At 40.6% G+C, this 15,132-nt stretch overlaps 1 protein-coding gene and 1 non-coding gene across 2 annotated transcripts in view; both read right to left on the bottom strand.

Annotated features, from left to right (window-relative positions):
- JAZF1 (JAZF zinc finger 1) overlaps window positions 1-15,132 on the bottom strand; it is a 342,544-nt gene that overhangs the window by 279,932 nt on the left and 47,480 nt on the right. The window lies entirely within an intron of this gene.
- Window positions 1,294-1,399, bottom strand: LOC116557623. The gene has a single exon (XR_004271607.1). It is a non-coding gene; the product is annotated as a U6 spliceosomal RNA (small nuclear RNA).

The following is a 15,132-nucleotide window of genomic DNA, read 5'->3' as shown; positions in this document are numbered from 1 at the left end:
GAATTTAGTCAAATTTATCAATTTTGTTTTGTTTTGTTTTTTGGGGAAAAAAGAGATAAAAAAAGAAAGAAAGAAAAGAATGAAAGAGAGAAAGAAAGAGGAAGAGAAAGAGGGAGAGAGAACAGGAGTCTTGCTTTATTGCCCAGGCTAGAATGCAGTCTAAAAATGGGTATGGAAAACCTCTTTTATGCCAATAATTGTGCTTAACAATGGAAATAGGAAGGAATAAGGGAGGAAAATAACAAACAAGCAGCCAACCAATATTTCATTTAAACCTGTGAAATGCTATGCAATTACTGAGTAGTGATTTACTTCCAATTATGTAGTCACTTTTAGAGTAGGTGTGATGTGGTACTGATAAGAATGTATGTTTTGTGGATTTGAGGTGGAAAGTTCTATAAATGTTTATTATCAATTTTTTTTTAATGGCTGCTGGATTTTTAAAAAGGGCTAAAAAGCCCTTTTTACCTCAAGGTTATAAAGGAATGTCTTCTAGTTTCTCAGCATTTTATGCAGACACAAATATGTATTTGTATCTTGAAATCCATCTTAAAAATATCATTTTTTGCTTTTTCCAACTGAGGTAGACTAGTCGTTTGCTGTATTGCCTTTCTCGTTTCTCCCTCCCTTCTTTCTTTGTCATAACTCTTTTGAATACGACACTGGTAATCATATAAAATTAACTGATCAAGTTGGAATTTATCTGAATGGTATGAGATATGGAACCAACCTCACCTTTCTCTGGATAGCCACCCACTTGGCCCAATACTATATGCTAAAAATCTCATCATTATCTCATGGAAAACACAATTTTTAAATACTATTCTATTTGTCTAGACAGTAACCTGGATTTTTATAAACTCATGGTAATTCTGTAGTCTAGACACTACAGAGGTAAGTACAACTTATGTTATTCAATTATTTATGGGAACTGCCAAGTTTCATGAAACTGCATTCATCACATCATCAACAATATCTTTTAAGCAAATGCTTAACTTGAAGAGATATACAGACACAAACTGCCATTTAGAAATTACAACTGGGAGGTCGCTAAATTATTTTTCAGAATTAACTTGTTTAAAAAGAGAGCAATACAACACAATTAAAGTCTGACAAAACTCACGGAATTCTGGTTTACCCAAGTTTATTTTCTATGAACACCAATGCAGTATTCAAAAAAAAAAAAAAAAAACTACAACAAAAATAGGACAGGGAAAACAGGCAAATCTGAAAATGTCTGGTCCACCTCAGCCAGAAAAGTGGTAAATGACATTTCAAGCTTTTCATAGAGATAAAAGTATAAAATGATTTGTAAATTTGCGTGTCATCCCTGCATAGGGCCATGCTCATCTTCTCTGTATCTTTCCTGTTTTTGCATATGTGCTGCCAAGAGGAGCACAAAAAGAATATTTTTTTACCAAGGATCTAACATTCCCAATTATTTATATTTGAAAGTTTCTTGTAAACTGGAATTTTTAAAGTAAAAATGTGAAAGCTACAGTATTCTATGGCAAATGACCTTGTATTTCATTACAAATTCTAATCTTCCATATTAACATTCTTCAAGTTTTTATTCAATCCATAATGTACACATTACCCTGTCATTTGAGGTTAAAATACACACACACACACACACACACACACACACACACACACACACAGAGTCATCAGCAGCATATCCTTCAAAAACAGCAGGGGATCTGTTCCCGCAGGGGATGCTCATGTATTAGACACAAAACATAAAACTTTCACATAGCAGATGATCTTACCAGATAAATAGCTACAACAACAAAATGCCCCTACATAAGAAATGAAGGCCTAGCTAAGCTGGGAAGCCCACCACAAATGGGAGATTTGCTCAGCTCTGCCCTGCTACTCTCTTTTCAATCTCTTTAGACGATGCTAAGAAACTAAACCCTAAGCCCAGTATTTTCCAAAACTAAACCCTAGGTCCAGATATTAACCCTACCCATGAAATCCAGGGGTTCCACTGGGCATGGTGGCTCACACCTGTAATCCCAGCACTTTGGGAGGCCCGGATGGTGGGGGTGGGCGGTGGATCACTTGAGGTCAGGAGTTTGAGATCAGCCTGGCCAACACGGCGAAACACCGTCTCCACCAAAAATACAAAAATTAGCCAAGCATGGTAGCACGTGCCTGTAATCTCAGCTACTCGGGAGGCTGAGGCTGAAGAAATGTTTGAACTTGGGAGGCAGAGATTGCAGTGAGCCGAGATCGCGCCACTGCACAACAGAGCAAGTCTCTGTCTCAAAAAATAAATAAATAAATTCAAGAGTTCCCTTATTCTGCCATATCAATGCTCTCCCCTCCCGTCTGGCCAGTGAGCTGCCCCTGCTTGAAGCCAGGGAGCTCTCTAAGGGAGGCAGCTGTTACCCCCAGCTACAGGTAAAATGGAACTACAATGAAAAGTATCTACAAGCACAAAATAAGAATAGTCATATGAGATGTGCAATTTGAAACAGGCTGGTAGGGTCCAGGAATCATCTACAAAGCTGTGAGATGCAGCATGGTGTAGGATTTTTAATATGAGCTCCGTTTCTATATCCATGTAATTTCTTCTCCACTATTTATATGAAACTCAAGGGGGAAATGTGTGATCCTATTTTTATCCCAACCCTTGTGCTCACTGAAATGACAATTGGTGCACAATAATGTTTCCTGAATCCCCTAAAAGTGAGTCAAATTTAACAGAGGTATAGTTGCATACATGTGACCAATGTTGATAAGACTGTCTCATATGTTTGTACATTTCTCTGTGGGGCCTAGAAAAACTGATAGCACTTAATTGGGCATAGATTATCAAGCCCACGTTGACCAAGTGAGACATCCTTTGGGTGTTGTTTTACACAGCTTTCCCATTATTCACAAATTAATCTATACCCTCATTTTATAATCACCTTCGGTGTCCCCGTCTTTTGGGACACCGAAGGACAGTTTCCATAATCTTGGAAGCTGGCTGACAAAAGTTCCCTCCCAAGCTACCATCATACTTATAAGATGGTAGAACATGTGCCAATGTTCACATAGAAAGAAAAGTTTTTAAGATTGAAGAATATTCCTTGCATTTATGAAAATCTCTGAAGTATAGATACTTTCTACCTCTACACTTTTTAACAATTCATTTAATTTGTTGCTAGCAGCAGCCAGCAAGTGGCCCTGTTTATTTGTTTAATTAAATGAATTGTTAAAAGCAGGAGAAACATATCATTCTAAGCTCCAATTTTAAATCTTTTATCTGATTTTAGCTTCTTTGGGGAAAGAAATAAGAATTCACGTCTGAGCCAAAAGCAAATAACATACAGAACCTTCCATCAGTGATACAGCTGCCAGAGAGTCTTCTCTAATGTGCTCCCAAACTCATGTTTCAGCTTTTCCTCCCCTTCCTCCCCTGCAAACAGGACGGGCACCTTCCACCCAGTCCAGGCTCCCATCATGTCTGGAACATGCTCAGCTTATGTGAACATCTGAACTCTGTTTTCCAGAACTCCGCCACCATGACCCAGGTCAGCCTAACAGTAACTGCTGACCCAGATCACAGGGCTGGAGCTCTTTCGGGTCCCCTCTGCCTTGAGTTGAAAATGGTTAAGGCAACTAGGCCACCAAGCAGGATTAAGCACCCCCACCCCCGCCCCACCCCAGGCCAGATCTGTGGAGGAGGAGAAAACAGTGGCTGAAGAGCCAGCTGGGCCTGAGATGTCAATGTGGCCTGCCTTCCTTCAATCCACCAGACCTGAACAGATGAAACACTAATGTATCATCGCTTGCAAGGTTACAGCAATCCTGGAATGCCAATCAACACTACCCATGCAGGGATGCAGCACTCATGTGTTCATTCATTCATTCTCTATGTAATAAGCCCCTCCATAGTTAGAGGCAGATACATCCCAATTTGGAAAATTTAGTGAGCCCCCAGTTAGCTAGAACCCAGTGAAGTATGAACTTCCATTAACTAGAATGATGGGTTCCTTCACATAAGTGACATTTCAGCCACAATGAACTTCTCATTATTTCTTGAACACACCAAAATACTGATATCCTAGCTAAAGATGCCTCTCCCTCCTCTCTATCAGAAGAAATCAGTTCTATCCTTAAAGACACAGATGTCACCTCCTTGGGAAGTCTTTTCTAACTCCCCCAGCCTTTCCAGAGGACTTTCCAGCTGTGTCACCCTGCATGCCCCACGCTCGCTCTCTCCTTTGGCCACACTGCTCTTTCTCTGTGGCTTCCATGTTAATCTGCTATCTGTCTCAGGGCCTGTGCACATGCAGTTTGCTCTTCGGAAATGCTCCTGCCTGTACTCTGAATCATGACCCCCCCAGCACTGTGGCACCTATCACTCACCCCTTCTTCAAAGCAAGTCTCACTGTCTTCAGATCTCAGTTCAACCAGCAAAGCCTTCCCTAACCCCCAACATTACTCACCCTCAAAGCAGCCCATGCCTTTCCTTTCCTGCACTTATCGGAGCTGCTCTGGTAGAACCGGGATATGACCTGACTAAAGTCTATTTCCCCACCAGACTGTAAGCTTCGTAAGAACAGAGACAATGCCTATTTCTGTCACTGCAACCCAAGTGACCAGCACAGTGGCACACAGTAGGCACTCAGAAAAGATTAGCTGAATGAACGAATGATCTTCTCTACAGTGTCTGTGTCATTATATTCTAATTGCCCGTTGTGCGCTGGCCACAAAGCCTGGTCCCTGCCAGCCGCATCAGAGGCAAACACTTCCCCAGAATTCATTTAAAAACGGAAGTGGACATGCAACCCTATCTCCTGCACCTTGTGCATACACATCTATAGCAATGATGGAGGGTGGAGATAAGGGTCTTAAAATCCTAAGATTCGTGACTCTAAGATCAGGAAAAAGTGGCCATAGAACAGATCCAAAAAGGTAGAAATACTAACCAAAAATCAAGGGGGCAGGTAATATTACTATTTCTGATCAATTCTAACCTAACCAGAAAAGCTAACCAGAAAAGTCACAACCAAAGAACCCCATTTCCTGGTTCTTCTGTTGATGTTTCAGCTGTTTCGACTGCTGAGTAAAAACCAAACTGAGTGAACAGGAGAGAGCACTGTGCCACGTGCAGCATCTCGATCAGTGTCTGTTTGGGGCTGACTTGTGTCCTCCCAAAATTCACATATTGAAGTCTTACCCCCAGTACCTCAGAAACAATTTGGAGATATGGCCTTTAAAAAGGAAATTAAGTTAAAATGGGGCCATTTGGATGGGCCCTAATCCAATGTGATTACTAAGAGGAGAGCTGGACACACAGAGAGACCCCAGGAGTGTGCGTGCACAGAGGAAAGACTCTGTGAGGACACAGCTCGGGGCGGCCGTCTGTGAGCCAGGCAGAGAGGCCTTGGAGAGACCAACCCTGTCAGCACCCTGCTCCTAGACTTTTAGTGTCCAAAACTTGAGAAAAACACTTTTCGACCCTTGACGCCAACTAGTCTGTGATACTGTGTGCTGCGGCAGCCCAAGCTGTTCTCGAGAGAAAGGGAAGGAAGAGGTTCCAACTATCTGCTGCCTGCCCCACTCTTCACCATCCTGGGTGTCACCTTCTCCCCAGTGCCATCCTTTCATCTTCACTTGACAAACAGGCTGAGAGCCACAGAGGGAGCCAAGCTAGAACCTGACTGCAGGGCCTTGTGCTTCCAAAGTCCATGGCCTTGGCACTTTACCTTCAGATAGATCCAAAAGATCAAAGTAGAGTATAAAATATGAAAGCAGATTCTATTTTGCTCTTCTTAGCCCTTAGAAAAGAGGAGAGATCACCATTTAACTAAGTTGAAGAACCAGACACGTTTAAATGAAGTGACTGAAAAGCTGTAGAACAAATGTGAATAGGAACTAATTTTGCTTTTTAATGAGCATTTTGGCCAGATCAATACTACAAAATGCTAAACTGTACAATGCCATTACTGTTTAAATGCAGCTACCCAGCTGATTGGCTCAAAGAGGTATTACAGTAGCTAAAAAATGTACTTTATAAGAGCAGGAGTCTATTATGTGAAATAAAGTCATAAAAATTTTAATTGCACTGTATAAAGGACAGAACCTGATCTAGCCTACAAACCATGGAAAGCAGAGAAAAATAAAACGCAGCTGAATGCTTAATCAGCTGTCTGTCAGTTTCTGAATAGTGCCTAATATTCTAATTATTAGTCACTACATTGAGAAGGTGCAATTATAGAACAGGAAAGATTTTTTTTTTTTTTTTTTTTTTGTTAACCCACAATTTGGAAGGCCTTCACAAAAATATTATTTAAGATGCAATAAGCTATAAAGGAAAAAATGATTAACAGTTAAAATTCAGTTTTCTCCCCTAAAGCATTTTTAAAAAGCTTTGAAGTTGTATTGACAGATATGACTAACAATTGTAATCACAGAAATAAATTTAGTAAAACGATAATTTATCTGTCACAATTTACCGAGGGGGAAAAAGTGCAGCACAAGCAGCTGAATTGTGAAGTTAAATGAAAGCAAAGATAGAACCCGGTTTTTAATGAAATGTGGAGCATTATTAATTGGTTTCCTAGCAACAGCGGGGGCTAAAATTACTTAACATGTCTGTTCAATCAGATGCAAATTTGAGTGTTATCCCTTAAATGTTGATTATAGTTGGTCTTTTCAGATGCAAATCAAATGTGTAAAGTGAATGTAAATGTTGACAATGCTGATACAAAAAAATCCCCTGATTAACATCATTCTGGCGTTCAAAGGACTAGAGTTGAGGATATTCCCTTGGAAGGACCGCAAGCTGCCGGGGTTGCCCATCCTGTCTGGCATTTTCCTGTACCTGTCCTCTCTGTCCCACCTCACCACCACCCTCACTCAGTGTAAGCATGAGAGATGACTAAAAAATGAGACTTCTGGGCCTTGTGATTTCTCAAGCACTGGTTTCTCATCAGTGCTACATAATAGACAGATGATGCTTTCAGCTTAGAATTCAATCAGCTGATGCACAGGCCTTGCCAACGCAAGACCGAGGTTGGTCTCAAGTGTAGCTTTTCAGACGGAACAAAACCTTTGGGTGACTCCATCGGTATGGGATCCAAGCAAACAAATTCCCTACAAGACTGCCAAATATGGCAGCTTTCCTCATCTACACCCTGGCCTTATCCTATGGTTCAAGTGTACCATATTCCAGTCAATGGAGGCACCAAGAAGGGGTTAGGGATGGGAAGGATGTAGCCCCTTCACAATCTCCATCATCCTCCAAAGCTACCCTAGTAACACACTACTCCAGGCAAAAGCAATGTGCGTGCCTCACTTTCACTCTCATGCAACAAATATTTACTGCATAGTTACTATTTGCCAGACAATTATCTTAGGGTGCTGGAGACACAGAAGTGAATTAGAAGAAGTTCCTATTCTCACCTCTCCTAGTGCAGGAGAGACACAAATACATAAATAAACTTATAAACAATAATTTCAAGTAGTGATAAGAGCTAGGGGAAAAAAAAAGGAGCCTAATAAGGAGAGGGGATGGACATGGCTGGGAGACCACTTTGGATAAGGTCTTTTGGAGGGAGGGTACCTTCTACACAGACCTAGAGGAAAAGGAGCAAGTCAGGCAGGAATGAGCTTGGAACAGCACAGAGGCCAGAGGCTCTGAGTGTCACAAAGTACAGGAAGGGCAGAGGTAATGATGCAAGAAGAGCAACTCTGAGATAAGTTCCTAAACCCTCTTCCAACAAGACTGCATTTCCCATTCCCCACCTTACGGTGCTTCAGGGACACAAGTATCTCTAGAGCCACCTCGGTTACAGTGCAGGAGCAAATGTCTGCCATATGAGGGAGAGAAGGGAAGGGAGGGGACGGGATGGGAGAAGTGAAAAGAACAAGGGGGTCCTCTCCTTTCCAGGTCAAGGCCCAGTCCCTTCCCAACCCCACCCCACCCCCAAAAGCTTCCATGCCAGTGGAGAGTACATTCTTGAAATGATCTCCTCTAGAAGAGGGGGAATGGCTTTTCTGGTTGAAGCCCCCTGCCTCTCAAGGAACAGTTTGTTCCAGAAACTCAATCAAGGCTCTGGGATATCTCAGGCAGTAGTCAACAGCTCAGGATATATATTCCAGAAAGTTCTGGAGCTGGCTTTTGGCTAGAATTGACAAGTCTCTTGACAGCTGCATACTAGGCCAAGGATCCTAAGGCTAACCTTAAGAGTACTGGGGCAAGGAAAAATGGACAGACCCTTCCGCAAAGCATCTCAATCTAGCCTTAGAAGCCATGCCTTCAGTCTTTGAAGTATTTAAGAGTTACTATTAAATGTGAATGCCCTTTAGGAAAACATGTGTAATCTTAGGTATAACCCATGTCAGGGTGGGGACACAGATGCCAGAGGAAGCTGTGGAAATGGGATGGAATCTAGTCTATCGAGTGGCCTTGCATGGACCTGCATCAGGAATGGTGACAATGTCAAGGTATGCAAGGGGAGTTGTGACGCCTGACTGGACAACACATTTCACCAGATTTGCCTTAATTCATGTTAACCCTTACAGAGAAACACCATTGGCACCTCATTTCACCATGGAGGTCTAAAAGAAAAAAAAGTGACAAAAAGTTTTATTTCATAAAACTGGAGATAAGTGTCAAAAAAAAAAAAAAAAAAAGGAAAATGTGGCTGTATTAGTCCATTATTACACTGCTAATAAAGACATACCCAAGACTGTGTAATTTATAAAGGAAAGAGGTTTAATTGACTCACAGTTCAGCATGGCTGGGGAGGTGTCAGGAAACATATAATTGTGGCAGAAGGGGAAGCAAACACATCCTTCTTCACAAGGCGACAGCAAGCAGAAGTGCCAAGCAAAAGGGGAAAAAGCCCTTTATAAAACCATCAGATTTCATCAGAACTCGCTCACTATCACAAGAACCGCAGCATGGGGGGTAAGTGCCCCCATGATTCAATTACCTCCCACCAGGCCCCTCCCACAACATGTGGAGATTATGGAAATTACAATTCAAGATGAGACTTGGGTGGGGATGCAGCCAAACCATTTCCGTGGCCCACCACTTGATTAAAAAAAAAAAAAAAAATCCTCTCTTAGCAGCATCTACTCAGAATTCTAGGAGGCCACTTTAAAAACTGCAAGTTCAAAATCAGGTTGTACATGTGATCATAATCCTGGTTACTGAGATGTATATTCTAGGTCAGTGGTTCCCAAAGTGTGGTCCCCAGACCTGCAGCTGATGCAACACTTGAGCACTTACTAGAAATGCATATTCACAGGCCCAGCCCCAGACATAATGAATTAGAAATCTGGCAGTGGCCCCAGCAACCTGTGTGCTCCAGCAACCTCCGGGAGCTTCTGATGTGCGGGATATTTGAGAACTACCATTCCAGGCCAATTCAGCAAGAAGGCATGTTTATACTTAGCAATGACTTTGTATTTGCTGAGTTTATACTTAGCACTGACTTGCTGCGAATTATATCAATCAACAGGAAACCAAGGATAGCTGCACTGTACCTTCTGCATGATGGCACACATTCAAAATAAACACATCATTGTGTGAATTTTTTCACATAATGACTTTTTCAAAAGAATGCACCACTCAGAACACAAGATGCTGATTTACTGATTTCTTAAGACAACCCATTGTTCTGACTGGGAGAGAAGTAGAAAGAAAAAAGTGAGTTATTCTTCAGGAAACTTAAGTTTGGGGTAGCCTTCTGAGAGAAGCTCTGAGAATCACTGGGTTCTCTGATGCAAGACTCTTTTCCTTGACGCTTCGCGGCCAACCGTCAGGCCTCCATCCTAAACAGCAGGAGCTCCCTTGCAGTGGACAGAGGTCTTAGTCATATAAGAAGACCCTCTGTGAATACCCCCCAAACTCCCTCTACCTCTCATATTTTAGAGAATCTCTTAACGTTCCTGACAACAAAATGGATATTATGCAGGCGTATGGTTATTTCAAAACTTTGAAGATGAAAAAATAGTCTAGAAGATGCTTTAACCACTTTAAGACAGCTATCCATGAAGAAATCTACAAGCAGAAGGATGAATCTCAAATGTAACTGCACATCAGAGTCAACTGTGTTGCCTAATAAGAATTCAGATTTCTAGGCCCCAAACATTTTTTATTCATTTGGTGTGAATTGGGGTCCCAGAATCTGCCTTTTTAATAAACATACCCAGGTGATTTTGATGCAGGAACTTGTGTTTAACTTAGTTACACGGTACCTTCTCCAGTTTTTAAGAGGTATTAATAAGGTAAAATGAGAGAGGACTTTTTAACTTAGGGAAACAAAGCAATACTATAGCAAAAGAACTACAAGTTCCTTTTTCCCTGGATGCTTACTAAAGTAGCTGAGAAAAAGTCTGTAGGCCTCTCATTAAAGTAAGTTTTTAATAAGTAATTTTGTGCTTTTTATAGAAGTTATACATGTTCATTGTAAAAAATTAAAAAAAAAAGGGGGGGGGAAGTATAAACTATCCATAATCCCACCATCCAGAGATAAGTTGGTACATTACATTCTTCTAGATAACGTGCTGCTTCTTTCCAAACACATTTTTTTAATAGTGGGATCAGAGTATATGCAGTTAATGTGTTATGTGTTTTTACATCTAACAACACTGTCAATAGCTTTCCACCACTCCTCAATTCTTTAAGACATAAAGTGAAATAATGCCTAAACATGGGTATTTTTATGACAAGGAATTAAAATTCTATGTAACCAGTGTATATACAAATATTTATGTCATTTGTACAAGTATGCTAAAACTCTGTTTTTATTAAAGTGATTTAGTATTGAGGCAGAGTTTATTAGCAACCTTTACTAGGTCATTAGCTGATTTTAGTGAAAGCATGCACATTACTGAAGGCCTCTGGATACCTTTATAATATATTCATACAACAAGGATAAACTTAAATGAAATGTATTAGACCAAGGCTTTTCTCATGAAATCCAAAGGAAGCCAAAAACTCTACTGGGAAAAAAAAACAAGGACCCTCCTCCAAACAAAAAACATTTTTTTAACCTGGCTTGAGTCTACAAACTAATTCTGTTCAACTAGGGAGTGGTTGAAAAATAAATACATTTCACAGAATGTACTCATCATAAACTGAGAGCTAAATTCTTACATGTTTATAAATGAGACACAAAGAATGTGAGTTTATGTAGCTACCCACATTCACACTCCCCTGCAAGGCCTTCTTGGTATCAGAAACCTTGCAAAAGCTTCAACACTTAGTAGTCACACGAATGTGAGGCAAGCCACTTAATGCTTCCATGTTTCAGTTTCCTCATCTGGAAAACGTGGATGCTACTAAACAACATCTGTGTGAATTTACCCAGGGTTTTCTGAGGGCCATGTGGTATAAAACGTGAAGCTCTATGTGGAATGGTACTCCAATGCGATCATGAGTCTAAATGGTATCACTCTCTCTCAAAAGGGTTGCTCGCACACCATTCCTTAGTCTATTGCCTACATACAGTATTCCACAACTTCCTGAACACAAAAGATTGGATAGAATACCAAATGTATGTGTGTTGCACCAAAGAACAGAGATTAATCTTTCAATATTTGGCCTGACAAGTGCTTTACAATTGAATCAGACCCACAGATCCCTTACTACCAGCATCCCTCACTACAAGTATATTCCAGGAAAATCTTTGCGAATAACAATTCTCTGAGAATTATGGGGCATGGTCCCAAACCCAGATTATCATCACCATTACCTGGTAAGCTTTCCAGAAACAAAGTATTCTCAGGCCTCACATCAGAGATTCTGGAGTTTTTAACTTAATCACATATAAAATTTTAAGTGCCCTAACATACCACAGTAGTTTCTATGCCAAATTATCCTGGACAAAAGATTGTTCATTTGTTTCAGTAAGACTAGGAACCCTCAGTACAATATGACTGAATTGCATGTCAGTGATTTGTATATTCACAATGACAGAAGACCCTTAAAATGAGTGTTCTCTATAACTTAAAAAAAAACTAAATGAGTATACCTGACTGTACACAGTAAACTTTCTCCCTATTGCCCAAGTTTAGGGAAGTAACAGAAGATTCTCAACCCCCTTCCAAAACACTTTTTGTTTCACCAGAGCCTTCTCTCCTTACATAAATAAAACCACAGTATGCACTAGATGACTAGAATCTTTAAAAATATCCTTAAGATCACAGGTATAATCTCTTTTTCCTATAAGCATTTTGCGAAATGAACAGACATTTGGTCCATGGTCAATACAACCTTGCCTTCAATATGTGGACTAAGCTCTGTATACAACATTCTTTATCCATCCAACAAATGACCAAAAACAGCACTTCTCAACACCAACCACAAATCTTCAGGGCTTATCCCAGAGTAGTATCCTACAATTTGCATAGAGTTCTGTTACAACTCTCAGAGAGTCAAGTATTGCCTGATTTTTCTAATCTCTAGGTTGGAAAACTGGGCTGTTACTTTGCCATGGGCATTTGTTCTCAAAAGTTTCCTCTGCTATGGGAAAATCAACAAAACACTTCTCTTCTTTCGACATATTATTAGAAGTGATTCTTGAAATTTAATGGAATGGAAAATGCAATGCACGAATCTTCAAATTTATTGTACTAAACAACCTCACCTGGAACATGGGGCAAAGACTGGCCACATAAACTACTGATTTGAAAAACAAATACTCTTTGATTTTACTACCCCCATGATCAGATCCTTCTTGGGTAAAACATTTCTTGCTTGGAATTCCATGGAGAATATCATTATATGTAATTTTCCTACTATAACTGATGATATGGAATACAATAAGTGCTCATTTTGAAAACATGTGAGCTATCGGTCACTTGATTGCCATCAGAGAATACTAATTAGGGTAAGCAATACAGTACTTGGCGGTCTTGGCCCAAAAGACAGTTAGCAATGAATTCGTTAGGGAAAACAAGGATCAGTAAGGCTCAGCTAATTTATAATATTGACCGCAACATGAAATCAAGTCATGCTCCAGAACCAGAACTCATTAAAAAATGCAGTGGGAGAAGAGGGAGCAAAGACTGTTTTACTTAGAAGCTGAAAGACTTATGGGAACAAAGTATCAGGACACCCATAGCTTAGGGGAAACCAGGGCTGCCCACAGAGATTTCAAAGGAGTCAACTTCAAGGACATGGAAAGATTCTTAAGGGTGGTAAGGAGAGGATTAAAGAGAAGTTATAAAGTAAAATTATTGGAAAGGCAATCGGAGCTACACATAAGGAAGCAATTTCCAGCCATAATTTTAATTAGGAGTATAGAATGATCTTCTGTGTAATGATGATCCTTCATCATTACCATTATTCAGAATTACCCTGCATCCACATGCATAAACATAGAGTAGAAATTAAACATAGACACGGAAAGAAGGTCAACCATAATCACATCTTTCAGCTCCTCCAAATGCAGGTGAAACTTTTCAAATAAAATACTAAGATACAGTTAGCCCTCAATGTATAAATATTCAACTTGCAAACAATGGATACGTTCATTGTCACCACTGCCCCCACCCCTACCCATCTCTGAGCCTTCACACTGTGTACTCCTGACTATGGAACTCCCTGCTGCTGCTGCAGTAGCAACACAAAGAATGCTTACAGATAAATAAGTAACTTTCAAGAGAATTTGTGCATGGAAGAAAGGAAGAAGCTGTAAAAGCAGACAGGAGCAAACTGCCTCTGGCAAGCAAGCAAGGCTGGCTCTCCCCTCCCCAAAAAAGATCACCCTCCAAACCTCTGACACGGTTTACTCATCTTTATTTCACCATCTTGTTACCTAAAACAGAAGATTCATTCGGCTTAACAAACACCCTTTGTAAAATGCAAATGACTTGATAAGTGGACCAGACCACATCCATTATTCAGACTATGAATCAGATTTACTTTCCTACTATCAGCTACCATCAGCTGCCTTGAAGAAATCAGAGTTTTGAATGGGAATGATTAAGAGAGGAAGAAAGACAAAATTAAATTCAGAAAATGGAGTGCTACAGGGCGACAAGGAAGGAGTATCACAACAGGGAAAGAAAATCCAAGACTCATAAGCCTATCTGCTGCTTAGATAAAGGGCTCTAGATGAAGAGAGATGATGACATAAATTGCACTTTTTAAGATGTGCCAGGAGAATCCAGGAAAGAAAACAAGTGTTCTTTTCTCCTATTCCTTCTTTCCCTAGCAGCGACTTGCTTCCAGGCCCCATTATTCAACTTAGACTCACTAAAGAGGGAAAAAAAAAACTAGAACTGGGCTTCCACTTGAAATAAATGGTCTTTTGTGCACTAGCCTAGGAACCTATCCGCTACTGTAACTCCTTATCATGGCCTACTAGGACTCAGGTCCCCTGCCAACCTCACCACGGTCCTCACTCAGTGTTCTAACCATATGGGTTTTCCTTCCGTCCCTCTAACAGGTCAATTTGTTCCTGCCTTAGGCCTTTGCTACAGTCTTCTTCCAGAGAGTCCTTCACATCACTCTGGTCCCAATAAATTTCTCCTCTCCAGATGGGCCTTCCCTGACCCTAACCAATGTTGTCCCACTGCCCCTCCACAAAACTCGCATAACTGCTTGTCTCTTTCCGTCTCATTACCTACTAATTTCCTTCTAGCACTTAGGCTTATCAGAAACATCTTGTTTACTTATTTACTCAAGTATCATCTGTCTTCCACACTAAAACCCAAATTTCCTGAAGGCAGGGGTGTCATCTCTTAACGGCTGCTGTCAACCCCGTGCATTGAACAGTGCCTAGTGGGTACTGGGCACTCCATGCGTGTTGGCTGTTCAAAGAAGAATTTCAATAACTATAGGGGATACTTCTTTTTTTAATTTAGGAATTTCTCTAATATGAACAGTTTCAAAGGCAATAGCCAATAATCATCTTCCACTAAATATTTATAGTTCTAATAGCCCAAGTTGGGTCTCTACATGTATTTGTTTCTTTGATGACTGACTGACTGATTGACAGAGACAGTCTCACTGTCACCCAAGCTGGAGTGCAGTAGCACAAACTCAGCTCACTGCAGCCTGTCCCTACAGAGCTCAAGTGATCCTCCCAACTCATCCTCCTGAGTAGCTGGGATTACAGGCATGCACATCAGCATGCCTTGCTTTTTTTTTTTTTTTTTTTTTTTTTTTTT

Source organism: Sapajus apella, unplaced genomic scaffold, assembly GCF_009761245.1.
Source record: "Sapajus apella isolate SASKATOON/1434 unplaced genomic scaffold, GSC_monkey_1.0 scaffold19, whole genome shotgun sequence".
Lineage (NCBI taxonomy): Eukaryota > Metazoa > Chordata > Mammalia > Primates > Cebidae > Sapajus > Sapajus apella.
Note: the sequence above shows the minus strand (reverse complement) of the source record. Positions and strands in the feature narration are given on the sequence as shown.